This window comes from Molothrus aeneus, chromosome 20 (assembly GCF_037042795.1).
Source record: "Molothrus aeneus isolate 106 chromosome 20, BPBGC_Maene_1.0, whole genome shotgun sequence".
NCBI classification, from domain to species: domain Eukaryota; kingdom Metazoa; phylum Chordata; class Aves; order Passeriformes; family Icteridae; genus Molothrus; species Molothrus aeneus.
This window is the reverse complement of record NC_089665.1, coordinates 8,656,124-8,671,391: the sequence shown is the minus strand read 5'-3', so window position 1 is coordinate 8,671,391 and position 15,268 is coordinate 8,656,124. Positions and strand designations below refer to the sequence as shown.

The window sequence follows — 15,268 nt, the reverse complement described above, 5'->3', positions numbered from 1 at the left end:
AGCATCCCAGGCAGTGGGCAGCAGTGGAGTCATTGCACTCACTTTAAAAAAGAACAAAAGAAGGTTTGTCCACTTTATCATCATGCCCAGCACTGTCAGAGAGATGAGTATCTGTCACCACCACCAGCATCCATTATTGTTCTTTTCTCATTCAAGAGGAATTTATCTCTGGGATGCACTCACTCAATTCAATGGAAGAGGAATTTGTGCCTATTAATTAATGCCCACCAAGTCAGAAAGCTGATTTAGACAAAAGGAAGGGATTCTAAAGAAAAAAAACCAAACTTGCAACATCATTTATTGTAGGTTATCAGTGGGAAAATCAGCTGCATGTTTTGCTTGCCTGCCCTGGGCGTGCTGGGCTGTCCTGCTGAGCTCTGAGCAGGTATCAGCTTCCTGATGGAAAAACCACCACACACGTTTTGCCATTTGGGCAACTTTGGTTCAGAATCCACCCTCCACCTGTGGGTGTCCAACACCCACTTCCCACACAAAGCTCTCAGCAATTCAGGAAACACAAAAAAAGGGGAGGAAGTCTGTGCCAAGCACTTGCCAGACAAGGCCACTGCACGTACAAGCCCATATGCCAGGGAACAAAACCATCACACTCAAGCCTGATTTTGAATAAAACCCATTTGCAATGCAGCTCAGATGCAAATGTTCATCGTGGCAGGACAAACAACAGGTTTGTTTGGGCTGAGAGTTTGTTTTTTGTTTTTTTTTATGATTTATTCAATTTTAAGATAAACTTCAGCCTGTGAAATACTTATTAGAATATAGCAAATGCTACTGAAGGCTGCTTGCAGCAGCTCTGAAATAATCCAGATATTTGGAAACCCAACCTTTCTCCTTTGGTGGGTCTCTTTCATTGATACAGAAAGAGTCTGAGATGTGCTGATTTCCAGAGCAAGGAGAACACAAGAGGAATTGGGTTTGGAGAGTTTTCTGTGCCTAAGCTGGCTTGCTCCAGGCTCTGAGCAGGATTCTAAGAAAATTCTCGAGGTAAATACAGCCATTTACCAGGGTTTTCTTGACAAAAAACTGCCTTAACATTCCTTAATGCAGCTTGGAGGAAGGCTGGTCTCTAATTGGAGCTGGGGTTTGATGCCCTGCTCTGCTTCCCTATGGAACAGGAGTTACCAGAGGCAGGTGTTGGACACTCAGGGACACCTGGCACTGCTAAAGGAGCATTTCATGCTCTGATGGTGACAAAATATCCTGGTTTGGGGCAGTTCTGGAGACCCACAGCTCTGGGAAAGATGCAGCAGATCGTCTGAAGGTGGGAGGGAGGGTGGGAGGTACCTTGAGGAAGGATGAACATCCTGAGTTTAACCAGGGAACAACACAAGGGGAAGCCAAGAAAGGAGCTGAAACAGCAGATGGGTGAACACAATGTGCTTCACTCCTTCAGCATCAAGTTTCTGAAATGCACCAGTTTCAAACCCTGCCTGAGGTGACACTGCAAAGAGCTCAGCACTGACTCCTCAGTGTCCTTCTCCAACACCTCAGCCCATCCTCCAAACCCTGCAAGCAGGAAAAGAACATGAGAAAAGGTGGAAAACAGCCAGCAGGAACCCTCTGCACTGACTTTTATCGGCTGCATGGACATAACCACAACACAAATAATAACATTTAACCCCTTCTCCTCCTCCGGGTGCCTCCCAGCAAGTGAGATCTCTTCATCACCGTGAGGAAGCACTCACTTCACGGGGAAAAGGGGATGGAGGGACGGATGAGGGCGATGCTGACGGCAAACAGCACTGCAGACACCTGCCAGGAAAGGCACCACTAGAGGGCATGGGGAAGAGCTGCAGCAGGAGGCAATCCCAGCCTGTCCGGCCGGCCCCAGGGAAGCCGGGACGGGCAGGACGCCAGCCCTGCTGCACCTGCCGCGCTCCACATTGCACGGCCAGCCCGGCAGAACAGCCCCGGCACCAACCCCGGCAGAACAGCCCCGGCACCAACCCCGACAGAACAGCCCCGGCACCAACCCCGGCACCAACCCCGGCACCACAGCCCCGGCACCAACCCCGGCACCAACCCCGACAGAACAGCCCCGGCACCACAGCCCCGGCACCAACCCCGGCACCACAGCCCCGGCACCACAGCCCCGGCACCACAGCCCCGGCACCAACCCCGGCACCGCCGCCAGCCCGGCTCCGGGAATCACCTCGCAAAGATCATCACTCTGTGTCTATCACAATTGTTCTGGTCAAAAATAGATAAATAGATACAGCACCCCACAGCAAACCTCCCCCCCTCCCGGGTGTCTCTGATGGACAGGCTTCCCCTAAAGGGCGCCTGCAAAGTACAGGGAAATGAGGTGAAACCGAAAAGGAACAAAGAGCAAATTTTAAAACTCACTTCAGGTTAGAATTTTGTTTTAAGTCTGTGTAGCTTTGTCACTGTAACCCAGTAAAAACCTATTAAACTTATTAACATTAAAAAACATTTTAAAATCCTTATTTTAGGTTCTGTCACTTTGGAGATTAAATCAAATTAAAAAGTTTCAATTATTAAAATAACCCACACCAGTGCATTTTCAGGTTCTCAAATGCAAGAAGCAAGTTCAAAAGGCTCCTGCATTCCAAGCAGGAATCCTTGTGTGAATTACAGCACTCAGCCAGCTGGAAAGGGAAAGACCAGGTTAAAATAACTCAGTGAAGATCATGCAGAGGTGCTTCTTTCTGGCTCCTGACTACAGAGAGCAGGGGACAATGAGAATTTTCTGAGTTTCTTTACAGCCTAAGGCTGGGCTTGGAGCTTTCAGTGTCAGAACTGCTCACTCATCTCTCCCCACAACCCAAAGCACCATCAGACAGCACTGGGAAGGCAGGGAAAGGAAACAATCCTGGATATTTTAATCAAAGCCTTTCCTTTCCAATTTCATCTCAAAAAAGGCAGGGCACAAGCTAGGACAGACATCACCTGGCTCAATGGTTTATTACAGAAGGATTCTTTAAACCTTTTTTTTTTTATTTAAAGGTATTATTGAAAGATTATAATTTATTACTTTTTCCAGGCCTGCCTCTGAAACGCCAGGAGCAGGGACTGCAGGATTCAGCCTCTCCAAGCAATGACTGACACCTCTGGCTGAATTCTCTTCCCACTCTCCCCAGTTGCCTGGCAGCGATATCTTTGCAATGCAGAAGAGCCTGTGCTGCTGATAAGGAGCAGCAGGGCGAGATTACAGCTGTGAGCTGCCCACCTCCAGCTCCTTCCAGCCAAACCCAGGGCCCAGCTCCAGCAGAGGCCACTCCAGAGGTGCCGAGCACAGCAGGAGAAATCTCCTGGAGAAGCAGCGATGCCGAACCAGGCGGCACTTCCGTCTGCTCCCACCAGCAAATCCCACTCGTGCCACAAATAAAAGCTGCAGCCTGGGCTAATTTAACACACAAGTGACTCCATTTCCTCCTCTGCATTTTGCAAAGCCCCAGCAGCCCCAGGAAGGGGTAAGAGCGCTGCAGCTGAATCCGCTGAGCTGCAGCTCCTCCGTTTCAGAGCCACCCCTGTGCTGGACAAAGCCACGCTCAAGGTGAAGGTCACACCTGGAGCCCCAGACAAGGACTCTGCACGCACTCACACAGACACAGTTCTACAAAATGAAACAAGACCCCTGCCTTATTACAGCACCAACGTGAACTAAAGGCAGAGAGGAAAAGCTCTTGCCATCCAAGTGATCATTTACTGACAAAATGGAAATGCTTTTCATCATCCCCACTTCTCAGCTTGATTTGCTTTAATTGCAAAACAGTCTGGCTGTCCAAATAAATCTCCCATCACTGCATTTTCTGTGGTGCTCCTCAGATCACTTTATTATCTCCCTCTCTAGGTATGACCAGGATTCAATTACCTGGGTCTGCAGGACACATCATCCATTTCTCCCTGATAAAGCCAGGGAACACAGTGAGAACATTTATCTACTGCAAGGATCACTCCAATATCCTCAAAGACATTAAAGAAGGGTCTGCTAGAGCTGCCTGTCATGACTCACTACTACAAGCTCTCCTTGCCAAATTCCCAAGTTTTCACCTGCCCACAAACTCCACCTGTTCAGAGAGTTCTTCCCAGGAAATCTTTAACCCAGCCTTGCTCTGCCCAGCAGCTCATCTGTCACAAGACAGGCAGCAGCTTTATTTTCTACCCTGCTACATCTGATTCTGAGTAAAGCTGAGGATAAAATGGTGAATCCTGACCCACCTCTGCCAGAAACACTTTTAATGCAACAGTTCCTGCATTAACAAGGGACAAGCTCTGAGGCACCTCAGCCACAACCCCTCTCGCTCCCCTCTGGTGTGTCAAGGGGGCAAAGTCAGGTGAGCATTTAGAGCCTGGATCTTCACATGGCAGCTACTTTATAGCCGAATCTGGTTTAAGAAGGTCAAGTCAGCTGTTACCTTGCCAGGTTTTGTCATTAGTTCCTCCTGGATATCCTCTCAGCCTGCCAAGGCAGGTGAACTGACTCACCTGGCTCAGTTCTGTGACAGAACTGACGCATGGCTGAGCTGGGAGTTCCTGGGACTCTCCTGAAGATTTCATATTTCCCCACGGTTAATAATTAACCCCATCTCTTATTTTTGTTTGTGATGCTGGGCAGTCTGTTTTTAGTAACATCTTGCTCCAGCCATATTTCATCAGTGAAACCTCAGAGGTTTCTTCTGGAGCTCCACGGCTGGGCCGTGCAATGCCCAGGTCACCCCACGCTACGTTTTGTCCTCCTGGTGCCAATGTGAAACAGGAGAACGCTGCCTTCCCCCTCAGCACATCAAAAACTTCTCTGAAGGGCAAATTCAAAGCATCCTCAGCTTTTGGAACTTTCAGGAGCCTTTGCTCCACTGCGGGAGTTTTGTTTCGTGCAAGTCACAACAGCAGTGGAAAAAAAAAGGAGTCTAAAATGATATATTTTTGTGAGTTAGCAAAACAGCTCACATTTTAACATTCTCCACCTGAGCAGGTGTAAAAAACCAATCTCTAGATGGACCTGTTGGTGAGGAGACCGGAAGGCAGCTCCACCAGTCTGCATTCCCACAACTCCCAGTGACTCACAGAGCCTGGCACTATCATTTGTTAAAGCAAGAGTGAAGCAGGGATAATAGCTATTTACTAAAAACAGGGGAGCGTGATTAGCTTTAATTAGCATTGTCAAGTGACTTGAGATTGTCAGGTGCGAGATGAGGGAGAACTAAGTCTCATTAATTATGTTATTTCCTGCAGCCTTAAGTGGCTTGGCCAGTCCAGTGAGGCTTCCGGAGCCGGAGCTGCTCCCCGTGGCCAACACATCCCACAGCAGAGGGTGGAAAAGCTCCCAGGCAGGCTGGAAGATGTGGCTGTCCAGTAAAAGGTTGCAGAGAAGGAGAAGAATCAGGAACACTCAGTTTCTGTGCAGCAGGACAGCCACAGAGCCTAACAAACGGGGACAAAAAGGCAAAATGACGTGGCAGAAAGCAGAGTGGGAGATAACCCACTGCCAAAATCCAGGGAGATGAGGACCAGGCATCAGTGGGGGTACAGGGAACAGGATTCAGGTCCAGGGCACAGAACTCCCAGATAACTGTGGTTTTATTCTCCCCAAAAAGACAAACTACAAGAAATCCACATTCTCAACCAGCATCACGCAGCCAACAGACACTGATTTAGCAGCTGCAGATCTGTACTAAAGAAATTAAAAATCTTTGGGTCAGAATAGCCCCTCTCTTCCATGGACTGGAAGGAAAAGGAAACCTGTCCTCAGCCATTAGTTATTGTGGCTGGATCTGAAACACAAGACCTGCAAACAAACAGGCACAGAAAAGAGGGAACATCCTGAAGGACCAACTCACAGGTGTCTATCAAAGAGTGGAAAAAGACAGCTGTGTATCCTGGTTTCCAAGCAATGAACACACTCTGCTGCATCTTGGGCATCCTGATCAGCTTCAGAACAGCCCAGGGAACTGAACTCTCAATTTCCTCATTCCTGACTCCACTCTGTGATCCCTGTGCTCCAGCACTCCCCAGCTGACCTCTAATGAAGACTCTGCTTAAGCTCAAGCAAACAAAGCTCTGCCAGCTAATGACCAAAGCCCAATGAAAGCCTGGCTTTATTGGTGTCTCTTCTTCCACAAACGCAGGCAAAGGCAAGGCTGTGATGCAAGAACAAGAAATAAATGGTTTTTTACTCCTCTGCAATCCCTGCAATGCTTTTGTAGTGCCACAGCAGATGAAGGAGGTCCCAACTTTCTGAGCTGCCAACCAGGACCTACACCAGAGTGACCAGTTCCTTAATTAAATTCTCTCTCTCTCTCAGCAACAGGTTTCAATCCATGAGTCAAGGAGCCTTTGAGGGAATGTGGATTTACAGGTAGGGATGCTGTCTTCTTCAACACAACCCTGACTCAACCGCACGCACCAAGCAGCAAGGAAAGGAAATAATTTATTCACAATCTATGGATCCAGAGGACACGAGGGAGCTCAAGGACTGTTTTGCCAGTTATTCCAATCCTAGCACTGGGAAAGACACACCTGCAAAGAAAGCTAAAATAATAAATAAATAAGAGAAGCACTTGACATCTCCATCAGATGAAAACAATGTCTCTGCCCTGCCTACAGCATTCCCAACCTCAGCTTCAAAGCCCAGCCCTCACTTTTACACAGGAGGAAACAAGAGGAAGGAGGAAACAAGAGGAAGGAGGAAACAAGAACCAGAGATCCAGGGAGGAAAGGAGAACATCCCAATTCCCTGTTCCAGCACTGCTATTACACAGCAAACCATGTTTACAAGGAACCAGAGGCGTGGATCCAACACGATGAGATCTTGAGCAGAATCAGAGGGAGTGCTCTGCGAGGATGAAGTCACAGAACACATCCTTTCCAGGCAGAATCCTCTCACGGATTACAAGGCAAGCTCCCCTCAGTATCTGCTTGTTTACAACCCTCTCACTCAGCACAGGCCTCCCTGCACTGCCCAGCTTTAAGGAACCATAAACGCATTAGGAAAAATCCTTATCGGGAGCCGGGAGCAGGCGCTGAGGGAGGCAGGGCAGGTGCTGTGCCCCGTCCCGCCCTTGCCCAGCTGCATGCGAGGAACACTGCTCTGACAGGCCTTGCTCTGGCTGTTTTCTAAGACAGGAAAAGGTGAGGACAGAGCCACTCCAGTAAATTGCAGGCTAAGGCTGCGAGGATTCCACTTCTTTTCAAATCCCACCCCGTTCAAATCACATTTTAAACAGAACCGTTTCAAATCAGCTGGACTTCAAAAATCAGCATTAAAACCTGAAGCTATGGACCCAGGGCTACTTCTGTCACCTCGAACTTTTCTGGATCAAACCTAGAAGTCTCTATGGAGATGCAGAACCCCGTTACCATTTCACCCTCAGCCCTGGCCCTCGGCGGAGCTCTGCAGAAGAGGAAGCTGCTACACCCTTATCAGGGGAGACAGCAGCAGCACAGAGCAGCTGAGCAGCAGCACAGAACAGCTGAGCAGCAGCACAGAACAGCTGAGCAGAGCAGCCGAGCAGCCCCGGGAGGGCATCCCCAGGCTGCTCCGCAATCCCTGCGCCCCCCCGGGCACGATGATGGCAGCAGAGCCACAGCCGGGGCTCCAGGGGCTCGCAGCACCGCTGGCACACGGAGCTGCCTGCCCGGAGCCCCCGGGGAAGCTGCGGCAGCTCCGCGGGGTCACGGCCCGAGCCCCCCGCACGCCCGGTGCCACCCGCGGGCTCAGGGCTTGCGGTGCGTTCACCGCCACAGCCGGATGGGTGGCGAGGCACGACCACCTCTGCTACTCCTCCTCCTCCTCTTCCTCGCCCGGTGTTTCCTCGCGGCTCCCCGGCCCGGTGGCACCGAGCCCATCCCGGCCGGACCTGTTGCCCCCCGCCTCCATCCCCGGCCCGGCCGCGCACACAAAGGCCGCCGCTCGCCCAGCCCGGCTCTCCCACCGCCAGCACCGGCGGCTCCCCCATCTCCTCCAGTGGCCGTGATGGAGCCCCCCGGGGATGCTCCGCGGGATCCGCGCGGCCGCGGGCCGGGTGCAGGGGGGGATGCGGGGACACACGGACACAGACGCGGCTGTGGCGCAGCTGCGCGCGGCCGCCCAGCCCCGGCCCCGCCGCAGGCGGGCCAGGACGCTTCTCCTCGGCGGCCGCTCGCCCCTCACGCCCTCACGCTCTCCGTGCCGCCCTCACTCACCGCGGCCGCACCGAGCGCGTCCCGGCGCGGACCGAGCGCGGCGGCCGCCGACGCGCACAGAGCCCGCAGCGCCTCCCCCGTCCACCGCCTGCTCCCTCCCCCTTATACCCTGTCCGCGCTGAGCGACATCAACTCCAACCAATCAGCGCCTGCCGGCACATAGCAACACGCTGAGGATTGGCTGCCGCCGGCCGCAGCCCATTTTTGCCCAGCCATTCAGGACGCGGCGCTCCCGCCCCTCCCGCGCGCACCGGCGGGCCCGCACGCAGCGGCTGCGGCGGGCGCAGCCAATGGGAGCGCGGCTCGCGCGGCCGCACAACAAACACGGCGCGGGCTCTTAAAGGCGCCGCGCCTCCCGCGGGGATGCGCGCAGGATGCGCGGCCCCGGGGGTCCCAGGTTTCGGGGTCACGGCGCAGGGAAAGGGGCGGCTGCGGTCACTGGCCCATGGCTGTGCGGTATTTCCGTCTTTCCCCGCGCATGTAATTAGCGCGCGTTAATGAACGGCCGTAATTAGCGGTGTCTGGTGCGCGGGGTGGGCGCTGGGGTTGGCCCCGGGGGTGGGGGAGCAGCGGCACAGCAGAGACACAAAATGCACGAATTGAACCCCAAAATCCACCAGTACTAACCCCAAAATTCACCAATATTAACCCCCCAAATCCACCAATATTAAGCCCAAAATCTACCAGTGCAAACCCCAAAATCCACCAGTACTAATCTCAAAATTCATCATTATTAACCCCAAAATCACCAGTATTAACCCCAAAAATCATTGTTATTAACCCCAAAAATCCACCAATATTAACACCAAAAAGTAGCGGTACTAACCTCAAAATTCACCAATAATAACCCCCAAAATCCACCAATGCTAAGCTCAAAGTTCATCAATATTAACCCCAAAAGCCACCAGTACTTACCCCAAAATCCACCAATATTAATCCCAAGCCCCACCAGTACTAACCCCAAAATTCACCAATATTAACCCCCCAAATTCACCAATATTAACCCCCCAAATTCACCAATACCAACCCAGCTTCTCCACCAGGCCTCAGGGCTAACAGCAGAACTGAGGATATTCCCTATTTCTCCTGGAAATCTCCATCCATGAATTTTTCCAGCAGATTTGTGCCCCAGCAGCTGCAGGCGTGCTCACACCCTCAGCAAACCCCAATTAAATCCATCCCCTCATAGCTCTGTAATTAACACAGCAGCACCCAGAGCTCAGGGCAGCTGAAGGCTTCTCCCTGTTTTTATTCCCTGATAACAATAATTCAGTGTATAAAGTACAGGTTTAATAATCCTAGAAGGGATTGGGGTGGAGGGGACCTTAAAATCCATCCCATTCCACCCCTGACATGGGCAGGGACTCTTCCCATCATCCCCTGGACATTTCCAATATTAAAAATATTTAAAATTTTCTATCTGTCCATTTCTCACATCCATGATTAAAGTTCTCCACCTTCAGGGCTGAAATATATTTGTTTTATGAGATTATTTTTGTTCTAACTTTCTCTTGCTTAAGGAAATTCTTAATGATATTTGATTGCAGAATTGGTAATAAGAGCAATATTCTGGTTCAAATGTTAAATACATGGAATAATAAGGCAATATTTCCATTAATTCTGATAATTTTTGTGGGTAAAACAACATCCTAGCTCCTGCTAGAAATTATTTTCCTTCCACACAAGCCAAGCCCAGCCCTGTGATCACATCACTGAAGCAGCTGGGTGAGGAATCCCACAACCAGATTTTCAACAATAATGACATTTTTTTCACCCCCTGTGCACAATTTAAACATGCTGCTAACAAAGATTCAAGCACCAGGCTGGTTAGCAGCTATTAAATACACCCAATAAAGAGGAAAGTTGCTATTTTTTTTTTAATTTAATTGTGTTATCTTTAGACAGCTGCTTTGAAAACTCACTTGAAGCTCCTTTTTTTCTCAGGTAACCTCCTGCCTTCCCCATCCTGCAGCAAAGAGCAAACTCCAGATTTTCAGCCCCTCTCCCCAGTGCTAAAAACTCTGAATTTAACAGATCTGGACGAGGTTAGCAGCAGGAAGTGGTGACAGAATTTACTTGAACTTGAAATCACCCAGAAACCACAAGAAACCATCAGCAAAACAAATTTACATCATCAAAGAAGGGAAATTTCTCCTTTTCACCCCAGAATTTTTCAGTACATTGTTATTTACAAGGTGAACATCAATATTGTTTATATAGAAAGGTTTCTGTTGTTTATTGCTTTACAGTGATGAGAAATTGGAATTATATTGCTTTAATTCAGCATCATTGTGGAGATCTGGGGGCTCACACAGCTTGGAGGTTGTAGTAAAATATCATCATAAAAAAGCCAAAATTTATTCTTTATTCTTTGTGATTTATAAAAATTGGAAGGTTTTTAGGGATAACAATGTTTAATAAGGAGAATTTCCCTCACTTTTGTAAAATAAAACACTGGTTGATTTAAAACTTAAATTTTAATTTAAGTTTTAAATTTAAAACTACTTATTAAAGCTTTAAATCCCATTTTCACGTTTGATTCTGGGTTAGTTTGGTTGCAAACTTTGCAAGCACAGCTTGAGCAGCACCATGAAAACTCTGCTGGGCTGAGCTTTAGGGAAGCCTATTTCAAATTGAAAAAAAAAAAAAAAATCTGAATTTTGGCTCTACAATAATTCCAACTTAGCTTTCAACTGAACACTAACCAGGCTTTTTAACCTCACTATTTGCAAACACTCATTTTTTTGGAGCCTGAGCAGCACAGCTCCTGTTTTTCCCCTGCTCGGTGTCTGATATCAGTTTAAACCTTAATTACCATTTAAACAAGCAAAGCCCAACTGCTCCAGCATCACTGCCTGGGGGAAACTTTTGTCAGGCAATTCTGAGAGGGGAGAAAATACCAGATCACCCACGGAGGTATTGCCTCAGCCTTGGGAATTAAGTGCGTGTTTGGAGCTGATAAAATCTCAGTTTCTTGGCGTTCCTGGATTTTATTTACAGCAGGTGCTAATGGTCTTGGAACCAAGACATCTCCCCTGCTATTGCCTTTTTTCTCTATTTGGGAATAGCCTTTTTTCTCTAAAATGGGAATATTTGCAATTTTTGATGCAGAGGTGTGGTGGTGTGTGATGTAACGTTGTTTGATTTGGTCTGGTTCATCCTGAATAGTTCCCCCTCTTTCCCTGGAGGTCCCCAATTTCTTGTCGTTATTTGTCTGTCACGTTTCCCCTCCCCTATCCATCAGATGTGTCTTGTTGTCCCCACCCCTGGCCTTTGTCCATCACTCGGCAGCCCTGCCTTTCCTTCTAGAACCTTCTCCCCAGGGTGTCGAGTGATTGGGCAGGGGCAGGGACCCCTCCCCAGTTTTTTGCTGATTTGTTGGTTTCATGCGTTCATCAACCTATGTATCAGTTTTTTCATACCCTCATTTGCTGTCGTGTTGCCCCTCCTGAGCCCTCCCCCTTCCCTTATAAGCTGCTGTACACCCTCAGTTCGATGCTCAGTCCTTCTCCCTCCACCCTGCTTTTTCTCCCCGACCGACCTTCCTCCAATAAACCTGCCTACCCTTCCCGAAGGCTGAGTCCCTCTTTCTTCGCCTGCGCCTCCCTGCGTTGCCGCCCTCCTCCGCTCTCGCTTGCGGACCCATAGGCGCGATAGGAGCTTCGGGCTCCTCAAGCGCCCCACCGTTGCTGATCGGGGCTGGACGTGAGCCGGGCAAACTCTCCACCCCAGCACCGCAGCAGTTTGGCGCCCAACGCGTGGCGTGAAGACCCCTGCATCTGAGGCAGTCTGCGGATCCTGAACACCGTTCGGAGGACTGCATCTCGGAACAGGAGTCCCGCGACGCGCGGGTTGGATTGCTCTAATCCTTTGGGCGACTCACCGCTCTCCGTGTAGCACGCCCTCGTTTCGGGAGGTGCGGTGCTCCGGAGAGAAGAAGGCGACACCCTCTCAGCGCACCCTAAAGAGGCCGCCTTCGGCGCAGGCAGCTCCCGCTAGCAGCAGCCTTGTTTCGTCCCCCTGACTGGTGAGTCTCTTGGCTGTGTTGTGCAGCCCACCACCTGACCCCACGGAAAACCTGGCGTAGGCATCCCGGTCCTCTCCTCGGCCAGCGGGAGGGGGAGGTCAGGGTCAGTGGGGACCCCGTTCAGTTTTATTTCAGATTCTTTTCGCTTTCCCTGTTGCTAGTGGTAGAGCGAGTGGCCGACCCCTGCGTGTTCCATCAGCAATTATGGGTGCTAAACTGTCGGCCACTCAGAAAGGGGTTTTTTACCAAGTTGTGGGTACCCTGGGGGGTGGGAATTATAAGTTTAATAAAAAGGAAGTTAAAAGTTTAGTCCGCTGGCTGACCCGTACCTACCCCGATTTAAATCCCGAGTCAGTCCTGGATCCCAGATTTCTGAGGCGGGTTCAATCCCGCCTTCAGAGAGAGATCCAAGCTGGCAGCAAAACCTTTCAAAGCCATTTTTGTTTAATATCCCTTTTGATTTCTGCCCTCACTGTTAAACCCTCCTCCCGGACCCAGCCAGCGGACCCCCAGTTACACCCCAGTTCTCCCCGTCCCCATGCACCTGCCCTTCGTTCCTCGCGCCCTCCCTCCCGAACCGAGTCCCTGCGGGGAGCAGCCCGCGACAGCCCCGCGCCAGGGAGTCATCCGTCCCTGAGCTCCTCGCGGGCGACCCGGTCCCCGAGCCTCCGGAGGTCTGGCCAACCTCCGGAGGAGACTGTCCCTGTTCCCTCTTCCCGCGCCCCCTCGACCCCAGTTGTTAAACCCAAAGTTCGGTTCAGTTCTCCGCAGTCCCCTCGCCAAGATGGCGTCAAATCATCCCAAAATGGAGGGGACCGCGTGTTCAATCCTAAAAAACCCCCTTCTCCTTCCCAGAGTTCCCCCACTCCTTCCCGAGCCCCCCCCCAAATCCCTTCCCTTCCCCTTTCGCGGGTTCCTCCCACGTCCCCTCCCCTTCCCCCGCCCCCTTCTCCTCCCCTTCCTCCCCCGCCTTCACCCCCTGCAACTCCTCCCCCTTCCCCTCCTCTCCCACCACCCCCCGCCTCCGCAACGACGTCATGGGGCCCCTCCCATAAGGGGAGGCACTTTGCTGCAGAACCCTCCCTCCAGTTCCCACGCCGGGACCCTCCCTCCCCCGCTCCCGGTTCCCACGCCCTCCCTTCCGGTTCCCACGCTCTGGGGGCTAGCGGGGGGGGGGTCCCGATCCGAGAACCGGAGCTGTCTGCAGTCCCATCAGCAGCCCCGGTCGTTTTTCATCCCGCGGGAGATGGGACAACCCTGGCTCAATGGGTCCCCTTCTCTCACTCGTCCATGAAGGAGCTGTGCAAAGCACAGAAAGAGTTCGGGAGGGACTCCGAATATTTTCAGGGACTCCTTCAAGCCGTCCTGGCGGAGTCGGTCATTACACCTGCCGACCTCCGCCGAGTCTTCCGCTGCCTCCTCAATTCCACCGAGCAAGTGCTCTGGGAGGCAGCGTGGAGAAAGGAAGCCTTGAAGGTGCTCCCGTCCCTATGGGATTCCCCGAACTCCCGGACGAGTGCAGATGGAGAGGTCATTTCCATTGACCACATGCTTGGGACGGGGAACTGGAGTGACGGAGCAACCCAAGCCAGAGCCATACCCGTGGAGGTCCTGCAGCAAACTGCCCGGGCGGCTGAGAAAGCTTTCTTGGGGTTGCGAGCGGCCACACCCCAAGTCCCATATGCCAAAGTCCTGCAGGGTGCCGAGGAACCATTCCTCGAGTTTGTGGAGCGGCTCCGAAAGTCCATTAACTATCAGGTTGAAGGAGAGCACTTGCAAGCCGAGCTGTTAAAAGAGCTGGCATTCCTCAATGCCAACTCGGCTTGCAAAGATGCAATCAACAGCCTCCCTCTGGAGCCAGCTCCCACCCTGCGGGACATGCTTTTGGTGTGTGGGAAAAAAGTATTAGTTCCATCAGGTACCGGACCACCACCTGCCGCAGCCGCCCGCCTGAGGACACCTTTCCGTCCCGCCGCCGCCGCCGTCGAGGAGCCCCCATTCACCACCGACGTCTGTCCCACTACCGCGCAACCGCTGCCACCAATGTCGACCCCGGTGCCCAAGCCTCCAGCCACACCGTGTCATCTGTGTGGGAAGCTGGGGCACTGGATGCCCGCATGCCCCCTCAAACAGCAGTTTTATGAGTTTAAAAAGTCCGTGCAGGGGACCCACGGGCAAACTGTTCAAAAAAACTAATTAAACAGCGCAGCGGCCCCCTGCGCCAGGACACAAATGCGGAGGCCTGTTCACACCATCCGTCCTGGCGGGAGAAGAGGGAGAACAGTGAGATAATGCCTCCAACTGGACTTGACCTTCATGCCGGACTGACACAAACAACACCCATCAATAACTATGCTCTTTCATCCTGTGTTTCCTCCCGTAGGTTGCAGCTTGCGGAACCATTACATCTCCGTTCCGCCGGTTTTCACCACGTTGCTGTCCTCCCGGAGGGCCTAACAAACTGGGAACGTCAAAGCCACAGTCTCCTCGTCTTAGGCGACACAAAGGCGACCCCACCAGAAGTGAGTATTGTCCCGAGCCTGCTTCCCGCTGGCTCGGAACAAATCTCACTCATGCTGCACTGTGTCCACCCCCCGCTTTTCCTACCGAAGGGGCAAATAATGGCCCAATTCTTTGTCGTGTCACCACCGTATGCTGTTTCCGATTTATCACCTCCGGAATTTCAATCGGCAACCCAGGCTACAGACATACCTACAGTAGCCTGGGCTCAAACTCTTGGGCATGAAAAGCCCAAACTTATTTGTAAACTAAAAAAGGGGGGAGAGCAAGTCGCTCTACGCGGCTTGCTGGACACAGGGGCAGACGTCACGGTTATTCCCTCTCGGGATTGGCCGTCGCGTTGGGAATTGCAAAGCGTCCCTGGCCACATCAGAGGTGTAGGAGGGCTTCAATTGGCGAAGCAATCGAAAGGCATCGTACAAATTACGGGGCCCGACGGACAATTGGCTTCTGTTCGTCCGTTTGTATTAGATTATACGGAACCCCTGTGGGGGAGGGATCTCTTGGCCCAGTGGGGAGCCCGAATTGACTTACCAGTGACTCCCCAGGTTTTTCGGG

General features: G+C 51.7%; 1 protein-coding gene and 1 long non-coding RNA gene across 2 annotated transcripts in view; one reads left to right on the top strand and one right to left on the bottom strand.

Annotated features, from left to right (window-relative positions):
* YPEL2 (yippee like 2) overlaps window positions 1-8,236 on the bottom strand; it is a 34,794-nt gene extending 26,558 nt beyond the window's left edge. Inside the window, exon 1 of the mRNA XM_066563318.1 lies at window positions 8,164-8,236. The gene's annotated coding sequence lies outside the window, so the exon portion shown is untranslated. The remainder of the gene's footprint in view (window positions 1-8,163) is intronic.
* Window positions 8,237-8,518: 282 nt separating this feature from the next.
* Window positions 8,519-10,638, top strand: LOC136565006 (uncharacterized). The gene is made up of 2 exons (XR_010784789.1): window positions 8,519-8,643; window positions 10,108-10,638. It is a non-coding gene; the product is annotated as an uncharacterized lncRNA (long non-coding RNA).
* Window positions 10,639-15,268: the final 4,630 nt, after the last annotated feature.